Source organism: Lepisma saccharinum, chromosome 22 (assembly GCF_977018435.1).
Source record: "Lepisma saccharinum chromosome 22, izLepSacc3.1, whole genome shotgun sequence".
Classification (NCBI taxonomy): Eukaryota; Metazoa; Arthropoda; class Insecta; order Zygentoma; family Lepismatidae; genus Lepisma; species Lepisma saccharinum.
In genome coordinates, this window is record NC_139250.1 from 55,446,765 (window position 1) to 55,471,483 (window position 24,719).

The window sequence follows — 24,719 nt, forward strand, 5'->3', positions numbered from 1 at the left end:
AAGAACCTTATTGTTTTACATGAGAAAGATATAATGAGTATAAATAGTAGTATAAAAGGTGATATTATAAACCCGAGAAAGTATGAACCCTCCTCAAGCAGATTTGGCTATACTTAAAACTAGCTCAACATGCCCATATGAGCTTTTTGCTCAAGTGTGGAACCCTGCCTAATCCAAGATTTTTGTAAAAAAGCCCTCATGGATTCCATGAGAAAGTATGACCCCCCCTCAGATTGATTTGTCTACACTTACAGAAGGCACTTCTGTAAGATTGTTGTCCATAAACCTGTCAAAAATATGCCCCTCCTCATATTTTTTTTGACCACACCTGAAACTATGCCAAACGTATTAACACCCACCTACACCCACCCACGCACACCCACACATATTTACTTCCGGTTTACTTCCGGTCCACTTCCGGTCTACTTCCGGTTTACTTCCGGTCCACTTCCGGTTTACTTCCGGTCCACTTCCGGTCCACTTCCGGTCTACTTCCGGTCTACTTCCGGTCTACTTCCGGTCCACTTCCGGTCCACTTCCGGTCTACTTCCGGTCCACTTCCGGTCCACTTGTGGCCAAGTTGTGGCCTATTTCTGGTTTATTTATATTGCATCATGTTTTGCAACAAATTATTATCCAGTATAGAGTTTTGATTTGAACCCCAAGAAATTGTATATAAATACCAAAGCCAAAAATATTAACACACATACACATATATACACACAAAATATACAAAGCACAGTGCTGAACCCAACTGATATTTTTTATTAAGCATAGAATTTTGATTTGAACCCCAGGAAATATTTTACAATTTTGAGAATCTCAATTTAAATTCAGGAACAAGAGATTTGGATTTGATGTATCTGGAAATATCTTTGCATCTTGAATCAACCTGCAAACAACATTACATGTTAGGCTGGGCTGTTTCAACAGCAGTAAATATTTACCAAATGTTTCAACGTTAAAAACAATCAGAATAATATCTTCCAGGACCTGAACATGCAAACATATTTTGAAAGAAGAAATATTGCAAGATATATAAAATCAGACTACCTGTTGGATTGTTTTAGGGAAAAATCTATCAGAGTATGATTTTTTTAAAGTGCAAAATGAAACAGAGGCAAGATGGGTACTTGACAGTGATGTTGGGTTTGGGTATGTAAGCATAGAATTGGGTTCTGAATATGATGATTTTGAATCCAATACATACTGGCATAGAATTGATGCATACGTATTGCATTGTTATTGGGGAAAATATGTTGCTTTTTTTACAAAAAGTACTTCAAGTTTAGAAAAATTTAGGTTTTACAAATTTTTCCATGATCATAGAATTTATACAAACAGCAGGGGGCCTGTTGATGACATAACATGGGACACAACAATTTCCATACTTGATGAGGCAGGAAAATTGGATGTAAATTCTGGTTTATATTTTAATGAGTTGATTATGTACCTGCTTAAAAACAATATCAATTCTGGCTTATTCAATACAAGATGGACTTAAATAATTAGAGTTTTTACACAAAATATTTTTTTTGTAGATGGAATCTCCACCAGATTATAAGTTAAGTCCATGGTTTCTGTCACACCTATTCTAATACAATTAATATCACAAGTACTATTACAAGGCACGCACCGCATAAAATCATAATTCCAAGCGATGGCATGGATTCCACGATTCCATATCATACATACTGCAATTGGAGCTTCAACAATTCGGGACTGTGCAATATATTGTCTACAAATGTAGGATTGTACGGGTTGCAAACAAAACTCCCAAAGCTTATGTATTTCAGGTTTCTTAAATTTGAAACATAATCCAAACTGTCTGGAAGTTCATAAAAGTGAAGCCATTCTACAAGCGGGTCTATCTCAGCTTCTGCATGAGCAAGAGGTGATGTGTTTATAATATTTGTTGGTATAGAGGTTTGTTCTGAATCTTATCAATTATGAACAGCTCTGCTGCATGTTGTGATGATGAATATCTAGTCCCTAAACCTAACAGAGCTGTGCAGTGATGTTGTTATTGGGAACAGGATTCAAATCCTACACAGATTTATGGATAGGAGTGATTGCCATGAAATTATATCTAGATCCCTGTGCAATAATGCTGTTATTGGGAATCCTACACAGATACAGATTCTTGCTGAGCTTAATAGGTGATTGTCATGGAAGATCTGCTGTTATTAGGTACAAAATTCAATTACACAGAGACAGATATAATATCTAGATGCATACAGAATCTATAAATCTATACTCAATATCCCTATACCTGACAGCTGTGCGGTGATGCTGTTATTGGGAACAAGATTCAAATATCACACAGAAACAGATTTTTGCTGGGCTTAGAACTATTATGGATAGGTGATTGCCATGAAATAATATCCCTATACCTGACAGAGCTGTGCAGTGATGCTGTTATTGGGAACAATTTTAACAGAGCTGTGGTTTCCATAAATCTATACTCAATATCCCTATACATGACAGAGCTGTGCAATTATTGGGAATTGGAACTTAGGTACAAGATTCAATTACACAGATACAGACACGGAAATAATATCTAGATAACAGAGCTGTAGTTTCCATAAATTTATACTCAATATCTTATACCGTGCAGTGATGCTGTTATTGGGAACAAGCTTCAAATCTTACACAGATATAGAGCTTTGGAATTATTATAGATAAGTGATTGCCATGAAGATAGATATTCAATATCCTATTAGACACAAACACAGTATCAATAAATTTATATTTAATAGAACTGTGCAGTGATGCTATTATTGAGAACAGGATTCAAATCATAGATAGGTGATTGCCATGAGGATAGATATTAGACACAGACACAGAATCAATAAATTTATAATATCCCTATACCTGACAGAGCTGTGCGGTGATATTATTATTGGGAATAAGCTTCAAATCATGGATAGGTGATTGTCATGAGGATAGATATTAGACACAGACACAGAAATAATATTTTCCATAAATCTATACTCAATATTCTTATACCTGACAGAGCTGTGCGGTGATGTTGTTATTGGGAATAGGATTCAAATCATGGATAGGTGATTGTCATGAGGATAGATATTAGATACAGACACAGAAATAATATTTTCCATCAATCTATACTCAATATCCCTATACCTGACAGAGCTGTGCATAAAAACCTACAAAAAGCCCAACAATTTCCCTGTGCAGCAGATATATGTATTGTTTCTTCCTGCCCAACAATCCCAGATGCATGCATCCAAATTTACGGCCACAGTCAAGCACCTATTTGAATTCTGTCTCATTTCTAACAGCAAACACATCATATTCACATAAATTGGAAAATACAAGCTTGAACCTATCTACAAGTGATTCTGATTTTACATATTGTGACAAGTTTCTTCTGTCAAAAAACATAGTGCAATCAGTGCTGTGTATTATCCCTCTAGGACAATGACACATTCGAAAATGCAATGCTGTAATTTTTTAAGGGCATGTTCAACACTATGCCTGAGGATATTGTTCCTCTGCTGCTGATAATCTCTGTTTATTTCCAAATCCTACTGCCGGGGATACATGTTTGATTGTTTGCATTGCGGGATTGATTCCCACTGTACCAACCTATGTATGTATTATTGGGAATTTAAATAATTGTTTCCCGCACCTGCATGTTTCATTCCAAGAGGTTTTGTCTAGGCACAGTGCAAGGCACTTACTGCTGCAATTTCTGAATTTTTGTCTCAGAAAATACAGAACAAGCTTATTCAGGCATTTGTGTTTTAAATACCCAACAAGATCCGGGTGGAAATCATCTGCTCTGAACAAGTGCCCATCATCTGTGGTCACAAATTCAATATTCCTATTAAACAGATTGGGATTGGAAATTATTCTGTTCAAAAATTTAAAATGCACCCAATTTAAGCTCTGATCAGCCATGAGCTCTAAATCATAATCTTCATACCCATCACAACAATTGCTGTACCAATATTCATCAATCAATTTCAACCTGCAGAAATAATAATAATAGCTCCCAGTGTGGTGATGCACAAACAATCCACAAATTCTCTTAAACTTGTTGTTGCATAAATTTTTCAAACTTGCTGATGCTCTTCAGTGACAAGTATTGAAAATTCTTGACACTATCAAGCACCTAGTGCATTTCAGTCTTATTCTGAACTGTAAACAGATCATACTCGGACAGGTTCAGGAACCTAAGCCTAAAATCCCCAACAAGTGATTTATATTTAATGTATTTTGAAATTGATCTCATGTCAAAAAATTCTGCATTATGACAGGCACAATGGCAGTGTGAACAATTCCCTGTCGCATTGGCATGTATTTTGTATGTTGTGTGCTTCAAGTGACAGGCATATGCATTTATGCTCACAGTTTTTAAATTTTTGCCTAAACATATACATGAGAATTTCATTGAAGTTTGTATGTTTTAAAAATTTGCTCATGCCTGGCTTAAAATCTTCAGGTAGGTATAAATTGCCCTCATCTGTAGTGACATATTCAAGAGGATTCAGGTCCACATAAACTCTGTTTGAGATTTTATAATGGACCTAGTTTAGACTCTGCGGCATAATTATGTCTATTCTGTGCACAAAACAATTTCTATTGCAATTGTTATACCAGTAATTATCATACATTGCAAATCTACAATGCCAATAATAACACTCTACAGAATAATGCACAAAAAATCCAACAATTTTTTTGCATGTATTGAACATGGATATTTCAAATCTTATTAGGGATTTCAGGGACAGGTAGTGAAAAGCAAAATCACTTGAAAGCACCCACTGCATCTCAGTTTTATTCTGCACAGAGAACAGGTCATGCTCAGAGAGTCCAGAGAACCTATGCCTGAAATCCCCAACATGTGATTCTGATTTTTTATATTTATAAATAGATCTTCAGTCAAAAAATTCCATATTTTTGATTCAATCCTCTCTCCCACTGCTCTGCTTTCCCTGCTGTTTCTGCTCTCTCTCTCTGCTGTTTCTGCTCTATCTGAAATTAAATATGTTTAACATATGTTGAAACGTTTGTTGAAACGTTTATAAAAAAACAATAGTAGAAAATATCAGAATCAGATTATCTGGATTCTCTGAGTATGACCTGTTTGCAATTTGCAATAAAACAGAGATGCAATAGGTGCTTGACAGTGCCTTGCCCTTTCACTACCTATGCCTCAAACATATAAGCAAGTTTGAAAAAATTGTTTACAACAAGTGTGGCAGAATTGCTGGATTTTTTGTGAATTTTTACACAGATAATTATGGTTATTATTTCATGCTTAAAATATTCAATAATCATTGGTTGAGTAATTGCTATAATTTGTTTGCAGAGCATAGGATGAATATTGTTTCATACCCAAGCTTGAATTGGATGCATTACAAATTCAGGATATCTACAAATCATAATATTGAATTTGTTACAACAGACAGTGGCCACTTGTACAGTGAGGATGATTTTGATCCTGATTGTGTGTGATACTCTAAGCATATATACTTGAATAAGATTATTATGTATTTCATAAGAGAAAAATTCAAACACTGTGACTCTGATTGCATTGCAAAGATTCTAGGTGGGAGCCATCTCAGCGGAACATGCAATTATGGGAAACAATTATCTAGATTAAAAATTTAATTTCAGATAGAGCAGAAACAGCAGAGAGAGAGAGCAGAAACAGCAGGGAAAGCAGAGCAGTGGGAGAGAGGATTGAATCAAAAATATGGAATTTTTTGACTGAAGATCTATTTATAAATATAAAAAATCAGAATCACATGTTGGGGATTTCAGGCATAGGTTCTCTGGACTCTCTGAGCATGACCTGTTCTCTGTGCAGAATAAAACTGAGATGCAGTGGGTGCTTTCAAGTGATTTTGCTTTTCACTACCTGTCCCTGAAATCCCTAATAAGATTTGAAATATCCATGTTCAATACATGCAAAAAAATTGTTGGATTTTTTGTGCATTATTCTGTAGAGTGTTATTATTGGCATTGTAGATTTGCAATGTATGATAATTACTGGTATAACAATTGCAATAGAAATTGTTTTGTGCACAGAATAGACATAATTATGCCGCAGAGTCTAAACTAGGTCCATTATAAAATCTCAAACAGAGTTTATGTGGACCTGAATCCTCTTGAATATGTCACTACAGATGAGGGCAATTTATACCTACCTGAAGATTTTAAGCCAGGCATGAGCAAATTTTTAAAACATACAAACTTCAATGAAATTCTCATGTATATGTTTAGGCAAAAATTTAAAAACTGTGAGCATAAATGCATATGCCTGTCACTTGAAGCACACAACATACAAAATACATGCCAATGCGACAGGGAATTGTTCACACTGCCATTGTGCCTGTCATAATGCAGAATTTTTTGACATGAGATCAATTTCAAAATACATTAAATATAAATCACTTGTTGGGGATTTTAGGCTTAGGTTCCTGAACCTGTCCGAGTATGATCTGTTTACAGTTCAGAATAAGACTGAAATGCACTAGGTGCTTGATAGTGTCAAGAATTTTCAATACTTGTCACTGAAGAGCATCAGCAAGTTTGAAAAATTTATGCACAACAAGTTTAAGAGAATTTGTGGATTGTTTGTGCATCACCACACTGGGAGCTATTATTATTATTTCTGCAGGTTGAAATTGATTGATGAATATTGGTACAGCAATTGTTGTGATGGGTATGAAGATTATGATTTAGAGCTCATGGCTGATCAGAGCTTAAATTGGGTGCATTTTAAATTTTTGAACAGAATAATTTCCAATCCCAATCTGTTTAATAGGAATATTGAATTTGTGACCACAGATGATGGGCACTTGTTCAGAGCAGATGATTTCCACCCGGATCTTGTTGGGTATTTAAAACACAAATGCCTGAATAAGCTTGTTCTGTATTTTCTGAGACAAAAATTCAGAAATTGCAGCAGTAAGTGCCTTGCACTGTGCCTAGACAAAACCTCTTGGAATGAAACATGCAGGTGCGGGAAACAATTATTTAAATTCCCAATAATACATACATAGGTTGGTACAGTGGGAATCAATCCCGCAATGCAAACAATCAAACATGTATCCCCGGCAGTAGGATTTGGAAATAAACAGAAATTATCAGCAGCAGAGGAACAATATCCTCAGGCATAGTGTTGAACATGCCCTTAAAAAATTACAGCATTGCATTTTTGAATGTGTCATTGTCCTAGAGGGATAATACACAGCACTGATTGCACTATGTTTTTGACAGAAGAAACTTGTCACAATATGTAAAATCAGAATCACTTGTAGATAGGTTCAAGCTTGTATTTTCCAATTTATGTGAATATGATGTGTTTGCTGTTAGAAATGAGACAGAATTCAAATAGGTGCTTGACTGTGGCCGTAAATTTGGATGCATGCATCTGGGATTGTTGGGCAGGAAGAAACAATACATATATCTGCTGCACAGGGAAATTGTTGGGCTTTTTGTAGGTTTTTATGCACAGCTCTGTCAGGTATAGGGATATTGAGTATAGATTGATGGAAAATATTATTTCTGTGTCTGTATCTAATATCTATCCTCATGACAATCACCTATCCATGATTTGAATCCTATTCCCAATAACAACATCACCGCACAGCTCTGTCAGGTATAAGAATATTGAGTATAGATTTATGGAAAATATTATTTCTGTGTCTGTGTCTAATATCTATCCTCATAACAATCACCTATCCATGATTTGAAGCTTGTTCCCAATAATAATATCACCGCACAGCTCTGTCAGGTATAGGGATATTATAAATTTATTGATTCTGTGTCTGTGTCTAATATCTATCCTCATGGCAATCACCTATCTATGATTTGAATCCTGTTCTCAATAACAGCATCACAGCACAGTTCTATTAAATATAAATTTATTGATACTGTGTTTGTGTCTAATAGGATATTGAATATCTATCTTCATGGCAATCACTTATCTATAATAATTCCAAAGCTCTATATCTGTGTGAGATTTGAAGCTTGTTCCCAATAACAGCATCACTGCACGGTATAAGATATTGAGTATAAATTTATGGAAACTACAGCTCTGTTATCTAGATATTATTTCCGTGTCTGTATCTGTGTAATTGAATCTTGTACCTAAGTTCCAATTCCCAATAATTGCACAGCTCTGTCATGTATAGGGATATTGAGTATAGATTTATGGAAACCACAGCTCTGTTAAAATTGTTCCCAATAACAGCATCACTGCACAGCTCTGTCAGGTATAGGGATATTATTTCATGGCAATCACCTATCCATAATAGTTCTAAGCCCAGCAAAAATCTGTTTCTGTGTGGGATTTGAATCTTGTTCCCAATAACAGCATCACCGCACAGCTGTCAGGTATAGGGATATTGAGTATAGATTTATAGATTCTGTATGCATCTAGATATTATATCTGTCTCTGTGTAATTGAATTTTGTACCTAATAACAGCAGATCTTCCATGACAATCACCTATTAAGCTCAGCAAGAATCTGTATCTGTGTAGGATTCCCAATAACAGCATTATTGCACAGGGATCTAGATATAATTTCATGGCAATCACTCCTATCCATAAATCTGTGTAGGATTTGAATCCTGTTCCCAATAACAACATCACTGCACAGCTCTGTTAGGTTTAGGGACTAGATATTCATCATCACAACATGCAGCAGAGCTGTTCATAATTGATAAGATTCAGAACAAACCTCTATACCAACAAATATTATAAACACATCACCTCTTGCTCATGCAGAAGCTGAGATAGACCCGCTTGTAGAATGGCTTCACTTTTATGAACTTCCAGACAGTTTGGATTATGTTTCAAATTTAAGAAACCTGAAATACATAAGCTTTGGGAGTTTTGTTTGCAACCCGTACAATCCTACATTTGTAGACAATATATTGCACAGTCCCGAATTGTTGAAGCTCCAATTGCAGTATGTATGATATGGAATCGTGGAATCCATGCCATCGCTTGGAATTATGATTTTATGCGGTGCGTGCCTTGTAATAGTACTTGTGATATTAATTGTATTAGAATAGGTGTGACAGAAACCATGGACTTAACTTATAATCTGGTGGAGATTCCATCTACAAAAAAAATATTTTGTGTAAAAACTCTAATTATTTAAGTCCATCTTGTATTGAATAAGCCAGAATTGATATTGTTTTTAAGCAGGTACATAATCAACTCATTAAAATATAAACCAGAATTTACATCCAATTTTCCTGCCTCATCAAGTATGGAAATTGTTGTGTCCCATGTTATGTCATCAACAGGCCCCCTGCTGTTTGTATAAATTCTATGATCATGGAAAAATTTGTAAAACCTAAATTTTTCTAAACTTGAAGTACTTTTTGTAAAAAAAGCAACATATTTTCCCCAATAACAATGCAATACGTATGCATCAATTCTATGCCAGTATGTATTGGATTCAAAATCATCATATTCAGAACCCAATTCTATGCTTACATACCCAAACCCAACATCACTGTCAAGTACCCATCTTGCCTCTGTTTCATTTTGCACTTTAAAAAAATCATACTCTGATAGATTTTTCCCTAAAACAATCCAACAGGTAGTCTGATTTTATATATCTTGCAATATTTCTTCTTTCAAAATATGTTTGCATGTTCAGGTCCTGGAAGATATTATTCTGATTGTTTTTAACGTTGAAACATTTGGTAAATATTTACTGCTGTTGAAACAGCCCAGCCTAACATGTAATATTGTTTGCAGGTTGATTCAAGATGCAAAGATATTTCCAGATACATCAAATCCAAATCTCTTGTTCCTGAATTTAAATTGAGATTCTCAAAATTGTAAAATATTTCCTGGGGTCCAATTCAAAATTCTATGCTTAATAAAAAATATCAGTTGGGTTCAGCAGTGTGCTTTGTATATTTTGTGTGTGTATATGTGTATGTGTGTTAATATTTTTGGCTTTGGTATTTATATACAATTTCTTGGGGTTCAAATCAAAACTCTATACTGGATAATAATTTGTTGCAAAAACATGATGCAATATAAATAAACCAGAAATAGGCCACAACTTGGCCACAAGTGGACCGGAAGTAGACCGGAAGTGGACCGGAAGTGGACCGGAAGTGGACCGGAAGTGGACCGGAAGTAAACCGGAAGTAGACCGGAAGTAGACCGGAAGTAAACCGGAAGTGGACCGGAAGTGGACCGGAAGTAGACCGGAAGTAGACCGGAAGTGGACTTGAAGTAAACCGGAAGTAAATATGTGTGGGTGTGCGTGGGTGGGTGTAGGTGGGTGTTAATACGTTTGGCATAGTTTCAGGTGTGGTCAAAAAAAATATGAGGAGGGGCATATTTTTGACAGGTTTATGGACAACAATCTTACAGAAGTGCCTTCTGTAAGTGTAGACAAATCAATCTGAGGGGGGTCATACTTTCTCATGGAATCCATGAGGGCTTTTTTACAAAAATCTTGGATTAGGCAGGGTTCCACACTTGAGCAAAAAGCTCATAAGGGCATGTTGAGCTAGTTTTAAGTATAGCCAAATCTGCTTGAGGAGGGTTCATACTTTCTCGGATTTATAATATCACCTTTTATACTACTATAAATATATATAAGCTCAAAGATTACATATATATTATTTAAGAATCACAACTTTTCATTTGATGTGTGAAAAAAAATAAAAAAAATAAACATTTGCACATTCGAAGACACACATGATGAATGTAAGAACATATGTAAATAATGTATTCAATTATAAATGTAAAACTAGTAATTTTTTAAACGAAAAGGGGCTGGGGTGTCAAAGTCTCCTGCGTCCCTGCTGATGTTATATAAAATAGCGCGCCCTGCGGAGAGTTAAAGATGGATTTATATTTTATTTTATTTGGTATAATTTTCAAGGTGAACGATCATCATTCGGTGAGTGTTAATTAAAATGTGCTAATAGTTGCAGGCCATGGTGGCGAAACGTCAGTAGATTGTTGTTGTTAGTTCATTCCATGACTTCATTACGTTTTTTTCCAATAGAGGTACTTTATACTCTTACGACGGCCGGTCTTTTTCATGGGGAATGGAAGTGGTGAGCAGAGGAGTACGTCGAAGACCAACCAGACAACAACGAGAGTTGTACCTGCCGGATGAAGTACTACATGCCTATCGTTTTTCAGGCTGCTGTGTTTCTCATCACACTGTATTGTTCTCTTCGCTCCTCACTTCCCTTGCCAGCATGAGGATCGGCCGGCGTAAGAGTATAAAATACATGTAGTGTAATGGTTAATGGCTAATAGTAGATTTTGCTTTTCCGCAATTTCGCGCATTTTGTCCAATTGTAAATGCATTAGATGCGTGTACTCTTCTTATTAGGGCAAAATAATTATATTTATTATCTTCCCATGAAATATTGAACTATTTTCAACCTGACTTTGTATAATTGCAGGAACACAACAGCACTATACAGTATATTTTTCTATTAGTCACTTGGGGTATTTTAGGTGACCATATTGCTAATCGGAGGAAGTTCTTTTTTTTCTAAAAATTTCAAATTTCTTCCTCATCTAATAAATATATACATTTCCTAATCTGTATTTACTGCTGATTGAATACATTTTCGTTCATAGACTTTCTTTCAACAAGGAGACCAAACTGACATCAGTTCTCTTCGAAAATGAGTTCTCGTGTTACTATTTTTATTTCGTGCGGCACATTTGTGTACCTCTAAGATTTGAAATATTTACTAAACGATATAATATATCATTAATATATGATTTAAGTGGCAGATTTATTGTCCAAAATTGTACTACTTTAAAAGCAATCATAATATAAAGGATTAGAAGCAATATAGTCTCAACGAAATCGGTAGGACAAGTCGCCCATATTATTATCATTTCGTAACAAGATACGACAGTCAGCATCTAACGACAGTGTTGCCAGGTGAACATAATGTAACACTTTGGTGCCAAATTACGATTTATGATTGGGAATGAAAATTTATGTCTAATACTAGCGTCAGTGGACACCTAGTAAGGCAGCGAAGGTAGTCTGTTTCTAAAATGGTACAAAATCACTTGATACATTTAATGGCTAGTCCAAAACCTGTAAAATTCAGATCATGACCCACTTTTGTAAGCAAATTGGGAGAATCATATTGCATCAGACAACGTACTTGTACTTATTACCATATTTTGATTTATTATGTATTTTTGTTATCTGGAACAAGATAAGTAACGTTGACATCCTTCATTTATTAATTTATAGAATAACTTGTATGGAGGAAACTTATAATCTTAAGCATTAAAAAATATCTCAATGGAAGAAATATTACAAAACAGAAAACTAGACGTAAATATATCTAATTCAAGTTACATGTAATAAAATTTTGTGTTACCCAAACACTATATATATCTCACAGCATTTCTATTTTAGTTTTAGATTTATCGGAGGTTACTTTCTCAAAAAACGAAGAATGCGTCAGAACTTGTGCAGATACTACTATCAAAACAAGGGCGACCATCAGCAAAAGGTGATGTCAAACACAAAATGTTGATAAATTATAAGTACTTAAATTTATTTACACTATTGATTATATTCAAATATCCACAAGGATTTCGTAAAATTATAAGCATATAGACTGCTAGATACACAAACAAACAAACACACACACGCCCGCATATACAGGGTGTTTCAAAAATATTCGACAATAATTCGGTTATGGTAGATATCATACAAAAAAGTAATTTTCCTTATAAAATTTAACTCGAAAGCGATTTAGTTTCTGCGCTACGAACGCTTGAAATTTAACCTGTATTTATGCAAAGCAACACAGTATATGAGAGGCCTAACATTATTTCAAGGGGCACGTGACAGGGTTGACATTATTTAAATTGCTAGTCTTACCTAAGCAAAATTCAAGAAAATGATGATACTTGGAATGTTGTAAGAAGTATTTACAGTAATTAAAAACTCATGCGACCTGGAATTTTTAATATATACGTATAAAAAATCAAGACTGTTTGATCAACGTAAGTGTTTCAACTGTCATGCAATTTCAATAATCGCAATAGAGACTCGCGACAGATGTTGATGAAATCGACGAACTAACAAATACAAACGTCACGTACTCTCCGCCTCGTTTTGAACACGCAGAGTGTAACAATGTGTAAATAAATTACACCTTCGCATGTAGCGTGAATTCTAACCAAGTCGTGTCATATAACACGGGAGCAAGCCACTTACTGAAAACAAAACATGTTTAAATATTCTAGGATATATTGTGGCAAACACCGTTTCTTAACACATTAATTCAAAATTATATTAGTAAAGGGAGGAACTCATTAAAAGACGGTCTCCGCGAAGTAAAATTAATAAAAATCAATGAATTGATCAATCAATCAAATAATCCTTATTCTGAACTGAAACCAAATTATCCTTACTTATGTCAAGCGCTTAGCTCTAGATCGCCTGGAATGCACAATAACACCACAAAAGACAACAAAAAATCCCGCAAGTGAATATCCTCGGGCCTCCTCAGTGGCCGATTACCTTTCGATTCGGCACAAGAACTCGGTACCAAAGATTTCACATTCGAGGTTTCACATTTTTCTCACAAATGAGAAAAATAGAGATTAACTGGAATTATCCTACAAATAGATCCGCGTGTCAGAAGTTCGCTCGTCTCCTGCAACGGGAGAATTGTATGTTGAAATTTCGATGTCTTTGAAAATGTCAACATTACACCCCAATGTATAATTTCATTCGTCGATTTCATCAACATTTCTCGCAAGCCTTTTTTGCAATTATTTATATTGCATGACAGTTGATACAGGATGGAGTCTTTTTTAGAACGAATGGTCTTAAATGTCAGTCCGCATATATTGGAAATTCAATGCTTGGTCAGATTTTAAGTACTGTAAATAATATTCATTCTCCGGCCCCCGTGGCGGAGTGGTTAGCACATCGCGCTATGAGGCCATGGGTCCCGGTTCGAATCGTGTCCTGGGCACGGACGTTTGTGAGTGTCCATTCATCTATTTCATCATTTTATCGCTCATCCCACCTAAGGCAAATTAGCCAAGAGTGGCACAAGAAGCGAAGTAAAATGAAGCTAATCAATAAATCAAACATTTCAAGTATCATCATTCTATTGTATTTTCCTCAGATAAAACTGGCAAGTTACGCTAGTGGCAACCCTGCCGCATGCCCCGGGAAGTTATGTGAAAGCTATCGTTTTCTGTGTTATGTTGCATAAATACGGTTTAGATTTTAAGCCCTTTCGAGGTAAAGTTTATGAGGAAAGTTACATGTTTTAATGATGTGTGATATCTACAAGCACCCATGCGTTGTTGAAGTTGTTTTGCGACAACCTGTATATATATAATATACAAATATATTGGGGATGAGAGTAAAAAGGAAACAATAGGCTACACATTTCAGAAAGTATTTAGTACACCAATGCGACGGACTAACGTGATAGGACACTTCACACACTACTTCTCAACATATTCCCTCCCCGTTAAGGGACTTGTCTCAGCCCTACACGAAGTTGATGATGCCGGTCTCATAGAAATCGGGTCTCTTTTCGGAGCTCTATACTTACGTACTGACCTAACGAGATTTTGTTGCATGTGCTCTATCATACAGCATACTTCCAGGAACCTTCTCAGAAATTTAACATTTTTTTTCTTCCTTGGTTAGGAATAAGGATATTAAATTAGGCACCTGGAATGTTCTGAGCCTTTACCGGCCTGGGGCATTTCAGTGTACAGTTAATGAGATAGTTAAGTATAAATTAGATGTAGTAGCTGTCCAGGAAGTTAGGTGGCCAGGAGAAGGGAATTGTAAAACTAAAAATTATACTTTTTTCTATGGTGGTACTGAAAATCATAATTTTGGAACAGGCTTTTTCATAAATAATAGAATTATCTCGGCTCTTAAAACAGTAGAATTTATTAATGATAGGATATCATATGAAGTTTTACAGGGTAGGTGGTGTAAAATTATTTTAATAAACATACATGCACCAACGGAAGATATAGATGATAATAATAAAGATGATTTTTATACAGAGTTAGAACAGGTCTTTGATAAATTTTCTCAGCATGATATGAAAATTCTGTTAGGTGACTGTAATGCACAGATTGGCAAAGAAGAGACATTTAAACACACGATTGGTAAAGAAAGTCTCCATGAATTAATTAATGATAATGGTATAAGCTTGATTACTTTTGCAACCTCAAAGAATTTAATTGTGAAAAGTACTACTTTTAAACATAAAGATATCCATAAATATACCTGGTCTTCTCGAGACGGTAAAACTCATAATCAGATAGATGATATTCTCATTGATAAGAGAAGGCATACTAGTATAATTGACGTTCGTACACATAGAGGTGCTGACTGTGCCAGTGATCATTATTTAGTAATTGCTAAATTAAGAGAGAGACACTCAGTGATAAATCATAAGAAACAAAATCTAAAAGTTCTAAAATTTGATACAGGAAAGTTTACTGATGAAAGAATTAAGAAAGATTACCAAATTAAACTGTCAAATAGATTTGATGTTTTGCAGGATTTAAATGATGATGAAAATATAAATGAGACAGACGTAAATACGAATTGGGAGCACATACGTAATGCAATAGAATCAGCAGCTAAAGAAAGTATAGGATACCATAAACCGAGAAAAAAGTAAGCCTTGGTTTGATAATGAATGTCATAATCTAATAGAAATAAGAAATGAGGCCAGACTTAGGTGGTTAAATAACTCTGATGATACAAATCAAAACAATTACAATAGAATAAAGAGAGACGTTAACCGCACGTTTAGAAGTAAAAAAAGAGATTAACAAAATTAACGAAATTGAAACAAACAGCAAAAATAAAAATATCAGAGATTAAAATAAAGGTGTAAATGAGTTTAGAAAGGGGTGGCAACCTAAAGTAAACTTGATAAAAGATAAAGACAGTGATTTTCTAGCTGACCCAAGCGATATTCTAAATAGAAGAAAGAACTACTTTAATGACCTTTTAAATGTCCATTTAGGAGATAAATCAGAAGTAAATGAAGTCCACACAGCAGAACCTTTAGTTCCAGAACCTAACTTGACTGAAGTTAAAGATGCTATTAAAAGGCTAAAGAATAACAAAGCACTTGGCATTGATTTAATACCAGCTGGGTTAATTAAATATGGTGGAAATTCATTAATATGTCAAATTCATAAATTAATTTGTTTAATATGGAATAAAGAAGAAATCCCTCAACAGTAGAAAGAATCCATAATTGTTCCTGTTTTTAAAAAAGGTGATAAAATGAACTACAATAATTACCGTGGAATTTCTCTACTCTCAACAACATATAAAATATTATCTAACATTCTTTTAAGAAAGCTAACCCCATATGCTAATGAAATTATAGGGGATTATCAATGTGGATTTAAACGTAACAGATCAACTACAGATCAAATTTTTCACATCAGACAGACACTTGAAAAAAAGTGGGAATATAATCAAAATATCCATCAGCTATTCATTGATTTCAAAAAAGCATATGATTCGGTCAAAAGAGATAAATTATATAATATATTAGTAGATTTTGGAATACCTAAGAAGCTTGTTAGTATGATAAAAATATGCACCAGTGAAACAGAAAGTAAAATTCGTGTGGGTATTAATATGTCTGACAAATTTACAATTCATGATGGGTTAAAACAAGGAGATGCATTATCTCCATTGCTCTTTAATTTTGCCTTAGAATATGCTGTTAGGAAGGTAAAAGAAACTAAAGAAGGACTAAAATTAAATGGTATGACTCAGTTGTTAGCATATGCAGATTGTGTAGACTTACTGGGGGATGATGTGAATACAATTTAGAATAATAATAAAATATTTTTCAAAACTGCTAAAGAGATAGGTTTGGAAGTTAACAAAGAGAAAACTAAATATATGCTTACAGGCCGAATCCAAGTGTTAGGTAATAATCAAAATCTAATTATTGATAACAACTCGTTTGAACCAGTTTCCAAATTCAAATACTTAGGAGTAATATTAAAAATGAAAATTATATTAAAGGAAATAAAAAGTAGGCTTAATTCAGGAAATGCATGTTACTTCTCTCTTCGTAAACTTTTGTCTTCTCGTTTAATATCTAAGAAACTAAATGTTAAAATATACAAAACCGTAATTTTGCCTGTAGTATTATATGGATGTGAAACTTGGTCCCTTACATTGAAAGAGGAACATAAATTGAGAGTATTTGAAAATAAGATCCTTAGGAAAATCTTTGGACCTAAAAGGGATGAGGAGACAGGTGAGTGGAGATGGTTACATAATTTAGAACTACATAATTTGTATTCATGTCCAGATATTATTAGAATAATTAAATCAAGAAGACGTAGGGGGGCAGGCCATGTGGCACGAATGGGAGAGGAAAGAGGTGTTTACAGGATTCTTGTTGGGAAACCTGATGGTAAGAGACCTGTAGGAAGGCCAAGACGAAGATGGAGGGACAACGTTGAGATGGACCTAAGAGAAATCGGTAGGGATCGAAAGGAGTATATAGAACTTGCTCAAGATAGGGAAAGATGGAAGACCTGTGTTGCTGCAGCCATGAACCTTCGGGTTTAAGAAGGCTAGGGAGTTAGTTAGTTAGTTTGAAGAAGCACCTCAGGTGACTACAGTTTCACTCGGATGATGATGTCAAGCGCAAAGTAAGGTTTTGGCTGCGACAATATAACACCGAATTCTTCTATGAGACAGTCAACATAAACATCGTGTAACGCAGGGAGAAATGCCTGAACAATGGAGGGACTATGTTGCGAAATCGTGTATGAAGTTTCCTTTCACGAAAGTCTGATTGTATTCGTCTAAAAAATACCTACTAGAATTTGTATCATTTATATACGATCATCACTCTTTATATATATATATATATATATATATATATATATATATATATATATATATATATATATATATATATATATATATAGTGTTTGAACATAACAAGTACAAATACAATTTTAAACTTACTTCTAGTAAGTATAATTTCCTCAATTGAAATTTGTCAACTTTCTTAAATCTAATTATTACGTCATCTAGAGTGTGTTATAGTTGACAATTCTTTTTACACAAATCCACCTGAGTCATGTAATTTCTGTCCGCATAATAGACTCTCCAAAAATAAATATGTTAACTCTCAGCTTGCCCTGGATTCACTTTGCTTTCTAGTATAAAGTGTAAGTGTAAAACACGTATTCCTTTGTATTGTGTTGGAGATACACTTCCTCTTTTATTTACAAAACTATGATAGATATAACTAGTTATGGTCTCGGATTTGGTGCGATAAATAAATTGATTGAAAACGACCGATGAAAGATCAATCATTTATAAACAGATTGTACATGGAAGCATTGTTTTTTTTGGGTGTTTGCCAGAAATAGGTGTAGTTTGTGATATGTTTTTTTTTGTGTGTTTTTGTTGGTTTCTCGGGATGAGGAGATGGTGACGTGGTATGATGTGTGATAGTGTTTTCTGAGAAAGGTGAAAGGTAGTAGATAAAAGGATGAAAGCTGGAAATAAGGATGTGAGTGTGTTGGGGTTGGGAGGATATGGGAGAGGGTAGTACAAAGGAGGTATTGTGGAAGGCGTAAAGGTTAGATATATAGTTCGTTGTATGTTTCCCGGAAATGCGTGTTCGTGTTTGATTGATATTAGTGTCATTGTATGGTTCGTATAGGGTAACGACCGATGGAGGGAAAATTAAAAAAGGAAAAAGTTGTGGAGATACAGGGAGTTAATGAAATAATTAGAAAAAATAGGGTGTTTAGTATTCCTGGGTGGGAAGAGAATAATAGGGTATGTGGGTGTTGGATGCTTTGCGCGAGAGGATGAGCAGAGAAAATAGCTGTGTGATAATTCGGGAGGAAGAGGTATATAAAGGAGATTGATCTGTTTACGTTTACATCTCAGTGAGCGTCCTGTGTGTCCATCGTTTTCTTCAACAGACTACCTGTCAGAGCCAGTTTCGAATACATACTATCAATGATCTAACAGGAATATTACTGTATCCTGAGGTAAGTTTAAAAATCGGTATAGTATCCTGTATGTTAAAATTTAGAGGAGGAATGATCGGAATGGCATCTCCTGATCGTTTACAGAAATCGGTAAGTAAACAAAATTCTCGTCCGTTACTGACTCCTCCACAATCACCACAATCATCGATAGGTTCAGGAATGTCTTCGGAAAAAGACACATATGTGAATGTCCCGAAATATTTTACGGAGGAAGAATTTCGAAAGTCATGGGAAGAAAAAAAAGCTGCACAACGTAGGTACGAGAAAGTGAAACGTTGTAGAACGAACAGTGTCGATGATGGCGGTGAATTGTCGAGGAAAAGAAAATGTGATATGTACCGATCCCCGACCGGTTCAAATCCGGGAACTTTTCTAACGGTGGAAGCGGCCCCGGCGCCCACCCAGCGTCGAATAACATGGGTACCTGGGGGAAACCCTGGGGGGTAAAGGCGGTCAGGAGCGTGATGCTGATCACATCACCCCCACTCACGACCGGATCAAGAAAGTGTGGGGCGTTACCCCCACACCCCCTATACGCCTTCATGGCGTGGTGCTATGCACAGGTGAACACTTTACCTTTACCTTTTACAAAAATATAAAGTTTATTCCTATGTATGGCTGTACAGAGTGTTCTCCCGAAAATACTGTGTATCAGACATATCCTGTAACGGTTCCTATTTTTTAAAAAAAGTTAAGAGTATAAACATTCCCCATCTTTTATCTACTAAGATTTATCATCGATTGATCTTTCATCGATCTTTTCCAACCAATTAATTTATAGCACCAAATCCGGTACCATAACTACACAGTAATATATTTAAGAAATAGAATAGCACAGGTGTGTTATCCAGTTATTACGATAATTATAAAATATGTGAGATAACATTATTGATTAACTACAAATATGAATATAATATAATATAATATAATATATAGAGATAAAACAAATTTGATAATCTCTCAGAACGTACTATCGTAATTTATGTAGTTGTAATATTTTCCATTTCTATTTTATGGTTGGGCAAAACATGTTTTTACTCCAACTGATATATTTTAATATTTTTCATATGTGTGTGAAGGTAGTATTAATTTCGAATTAAGAAAGCTCAAATTAATTTTGACTTTCCCCTAGCTTTTGATCTAAAGCACTATTTTCATGACAAGTGTATGAGTGGGTAACATGTTTTATCCCAAACCGAAGTTAGGCCGATTAAAATTTCAAAATGTGAAATGTTACCCACTGGAGTGTTCTGTTCTGACTTTACAATAGTTCATTGGGTTAAATATTTGAATAAGTGTTGATTCAGAATTTATTGTAGCACTAGAGATTGTAATGTCATATTAATACATGATTTGTGGGGAAGGTGCAAATGTAAATTTTGTTCTTTTTTCGGAGGAGGGGGGCCGGAAGGGGCAAAATCAAACAGATATGCGAGTATGTGGCTGAAGCTGAACCGTTTCTTACATTTTAGCTAGGCATCTAAAAACTTCTTTATGTTCGATCTGGTGTAAAATTTGTTTTGATACAGTGTGTACTTTCCTCTCTCTCTTGAGATATTCCATTTTGGAATGTGGCCCAAGTGCTGTAACGTAAGAGTGTTATTGTTCAGTGAAATATCACACCATTTTTGTGAAACTAAAAAGTCGGTACCCAGAATGTGGGTAAATTTATTAATTCAATAACCCGGAAGTGGTGTGATACGTGTTTTTGTCTATAGAAAGAGGGAAGATTACAATCTTAGAAATGTTCAGTTTCGATCCAGTGATCTCTTGAATGTTAGAATTTAGAGTGTAAGATTTAACATTGGGTGTATTAAATGCATTGGAATCAGGGATATTTGGGACCTAATGTAAATTAGAAGGTAGGTCAATTTTTGCGTCTTTTACCCGTATATTAACAAAATATAGTCCATTCAATTCAATGAAAATAACTTTAGTAGATTCGTCCTTACTTCGGATGTGTTCCTGTAAGCCACAAATTCCACAAGTTTAAATTGAATTGCCTATTTTGGTTATACTAACAGATCAAACGTGCATGGGAATTTGAATTGTTTTCCACAGTAGAAAGAGTGTGGTTCATTAGTGTGGCCTCTTGACGAGCTCCACGGAAGGTTCCTCTCGAACTTCCGCGAGAAAATCCACGAAAATTACCTCCATAAGTTTCTTGTGTGGGATGAGCTCTGTAATCTTTCAATAGGTGGTAGTATATTCCCCTCAAATCTAAAGATACTTTTGCGGATGTTAGAGTTCTTTCACTGGTTGATAGTTTCTGCATTTGTGGCTAAATGAAAACACTGGTACAAGAGAAAAACACAGCTTCAGGCTTGGATATGTTACAATTGTTGATTTCGGTTGTCAAACATACATTGGATTCGGATTCTATCCGTTATATATCCCTGTGGATGTTAGAGGATTTTGTTGAGTTGATTCTAACGGCGCGTTGTGGCCGTTCTGGGAAATACTTGGAGCTGAGATGGTTTGTTGGTGATACAGTTGCGTGTGCAGTTCTGGATTCAGTCTGGAACTATAAATTCTTGTATGGTTCTGCATGAATGCAGGAATAGCCGGAGTAGAGGGAATGGTTGGGGGGATTTGGTGAAAGGCGTAGGATGTAGGGCGGGGAAGGGGAAACTTGGGAATGTTAGTTACATGTGCATCGCTTGCGGAACGCTTGGAAAAGGTAAAGGAGGCGTTTAAAACAAAGTAATCAATAAAATGATGATACGTGGAACGTTGTAAGAAGTATTTACAGTAATTAAAAACTCACAAGAAATGGAATTTTGAATAGATACGTATAAAAATTAAAGTGTGTTTGTTCTAGGTAAGTGTTTCAACTGTCACTCAATATCAATAATCACAAAAGAGACTTGCGACAGATGTTGATGAAATCTACGAACGAACAAATGCAAACATGTTGTACTCTCCGCTTCGTTTTGAACACGCAAAGTGTAACATTTTGTAAGGAAATTATACCTTGGCATGTAGCGCTTATTCTAACCAAGTCCTTTCACATAACACGGGAGGAAGCTACTTACTGAAAACAAAATATGTTTAAGGGCTCTTGCAATAGTGTGGTAAACTTCGTTTAATAACTCATTAATTCAAAATTAAATTAGTAATGAGAGGAACTTATTAACAGTCGGCCTCCGTGGCAGAGTAGTTCTCAAAACACGTTACGTAGTCAGAGGTCCCGGGTTGAAATCTCGGCTGCACGTAGTTGCTCTTTGTGAGTGTCCCAACATCTATTTCATCATATCACCACTCATTCTCACATTAGGGATTAGCCAAAATTTGCCGAAATGCGAAGGAAAAATAATCCAAATCAATCAATTGATCAATCAATCATTTAATCCTTACTTGGAACTAAAACAAAATTATCCTTACTTAAATCAATCACTTAGCTCTAGAACGCATTGAATGTACAATGACAAAACGAAAGACAACACCAAATCCCGCGAAGGAATAACCTCAGGCCGCCTCAGTGACCAATTAAGTTTAGAGGTCGGCACAAGATCTCGCTAGCGAAAGTTTCACATTGGAGTTCCTGCCTCAACAAGGATGTCACTGCATCATTCGTAGTCTTGGTGTTGCCATTTGCTTGTTAAGGCAGAAAGGCTAAAAAATGAGAACAATTGAAATTCACGGGAATTATCCTACAAATAGATCCGTGTGTCAGAAGTTTGATAATCTCCTGCAACGGGCGAATTGAAGGTTGAAATTTGGATGTCTTCCGAAAATGTCACCATTACACCCCAATTTATAATTTCGTTCGTCGATTTCGTCAACATTTCTCGTAAGCCTCTTTTGCGATTATTGATATTGCACGGCAGTTGATACAGGATGGGTATTTATTAAATGAACGCTTTTGAATTTCGGTCCGAATTTATTGGAATTCTTTGCTTGCTTGTTTTTTTTTAGTACTGTAAATACTTATTGCAACATTTCATTGAACTCCGTAACGATGTGGTTAGCATATCGCACTACGACGCCAAGGGTCCCGGGATCGAATTCTAGCCTGGGCATGGATATTAACACCATTAACTCTTTGCGGCTCAGGAGTTGGATAAATTTCCCGACCCTTCCGGCGCGGAGAAGGTTCGAAATTTTTTTTTTACATTAACACTTTTAATATCTTTTATTTTGACATAAGAATACATATTTTCATAATATTTCATAAAATTCTATTGTAATTGTAATTTTAATTTGAAAAAAACTGGTGGTTATCAGCACTAACCACCACGCAAATGTAACATGTTTTTTTATGCAACATATGTGAATGAAAATTGTGAAATACAAAGGTTTTCTTTACCTAAATTCAACTTCAATTTCGGTGAAAGGTTTGGAAAGAGTCTTTATCCTTCCGCAAACAAAGGGGCACATTACAAACACTGCACATCCATATTGTGCGGACTGGATTGCTCTTCGTGCTACACTTAGCACATCTTCTTGATGTGGACCTCTTAGGTTGATGGCTTGCACTCTGGTTCCTAATACTCGTCATGACACTAGGTTTGTGGCGCTTTATTTCTACACTTCTGTTTGGGGGAGTGTGTGGAGTTGCTATTCTTTTGGAGAACAAACCTATATATACATCCCTCCTAAATTCCTTGTTAGTGAACTTCTCACCTTCAATTTGATTGTGAATAATAAAAGCATTTGTTAGAGCTGCATCAAGAAAGTGAAAAAATAATCTCAAGTACCATTTCTTACTTTTGCGGTCAATCTGGTAATCATTCTTCAGTCGATCAAAATTATCGACAAAATTCATATTTTCATTGTACTCCTTCACAATCTTTGGGCAGGGCACATCTGAAATAGTACCATCTTTTGCCTTCTTACTGATGGTTATTGTATCATTGGGATTGTGGAAATTAGACAAAAAGTTCACTGCTCGTTTATCCTTCCATCTTGTCATTGTTATGTCATCATCGGACTGTTGCCAATCATATTCTCATCTCTTTAGTTCCTTCTCCCCTTTGAGACTAGGTAGGAACTTCCGTGCAGGATTCACTGTCCCACATGCAAAAATATTTTTGGCTCTTAGAGTTAGCAGGAGCTCATAGCTATTGAAGTAGTTGTCTACAAATAGAACATGGTTTCTATCAATAAAATCATGACAGAGACTGAGAACTCGGGAAGCCAACCCTTTCTCACCTTGCTCGCTTGTTTTCCCAGTATAGATTTCGAACCTGTGGTTATATCCAGACGAGTCACAGAGCATCCATATCTTGAAACCTCTTTTGATTGGCTTATCCCTCATGAATTGTTTCATACTAGATCTTCCTTTGAATTTTACCATCGATTCATCGACGACAAGTTTCTGATAAGCTTTGTAGGTTTGCGCGAAAGAGTGTGCCAGATTGTTCAGAAATGGTCGGAGTTTATATAATCTATCAAATTGTGGATCACGACGCTCTGGTTGAACAGCATTGTTGTTGAAATGTATGTGACCCAACAGCCAACCAAACCTTTTTACACTCATTAGTTTTGAAATATAATAGTCATGCCAGTCTGGTTTTGATGACCAATAATCTCTGTAACTTGACATTCGTTTGAGACCCATAAAAATGTTCATTCCTATAAATACTCGAATTTCATCCATGTCTGTCGGTTGGAAGGGCTTACCTTGTTGTGTAGCATATAAGTTCGTGTGA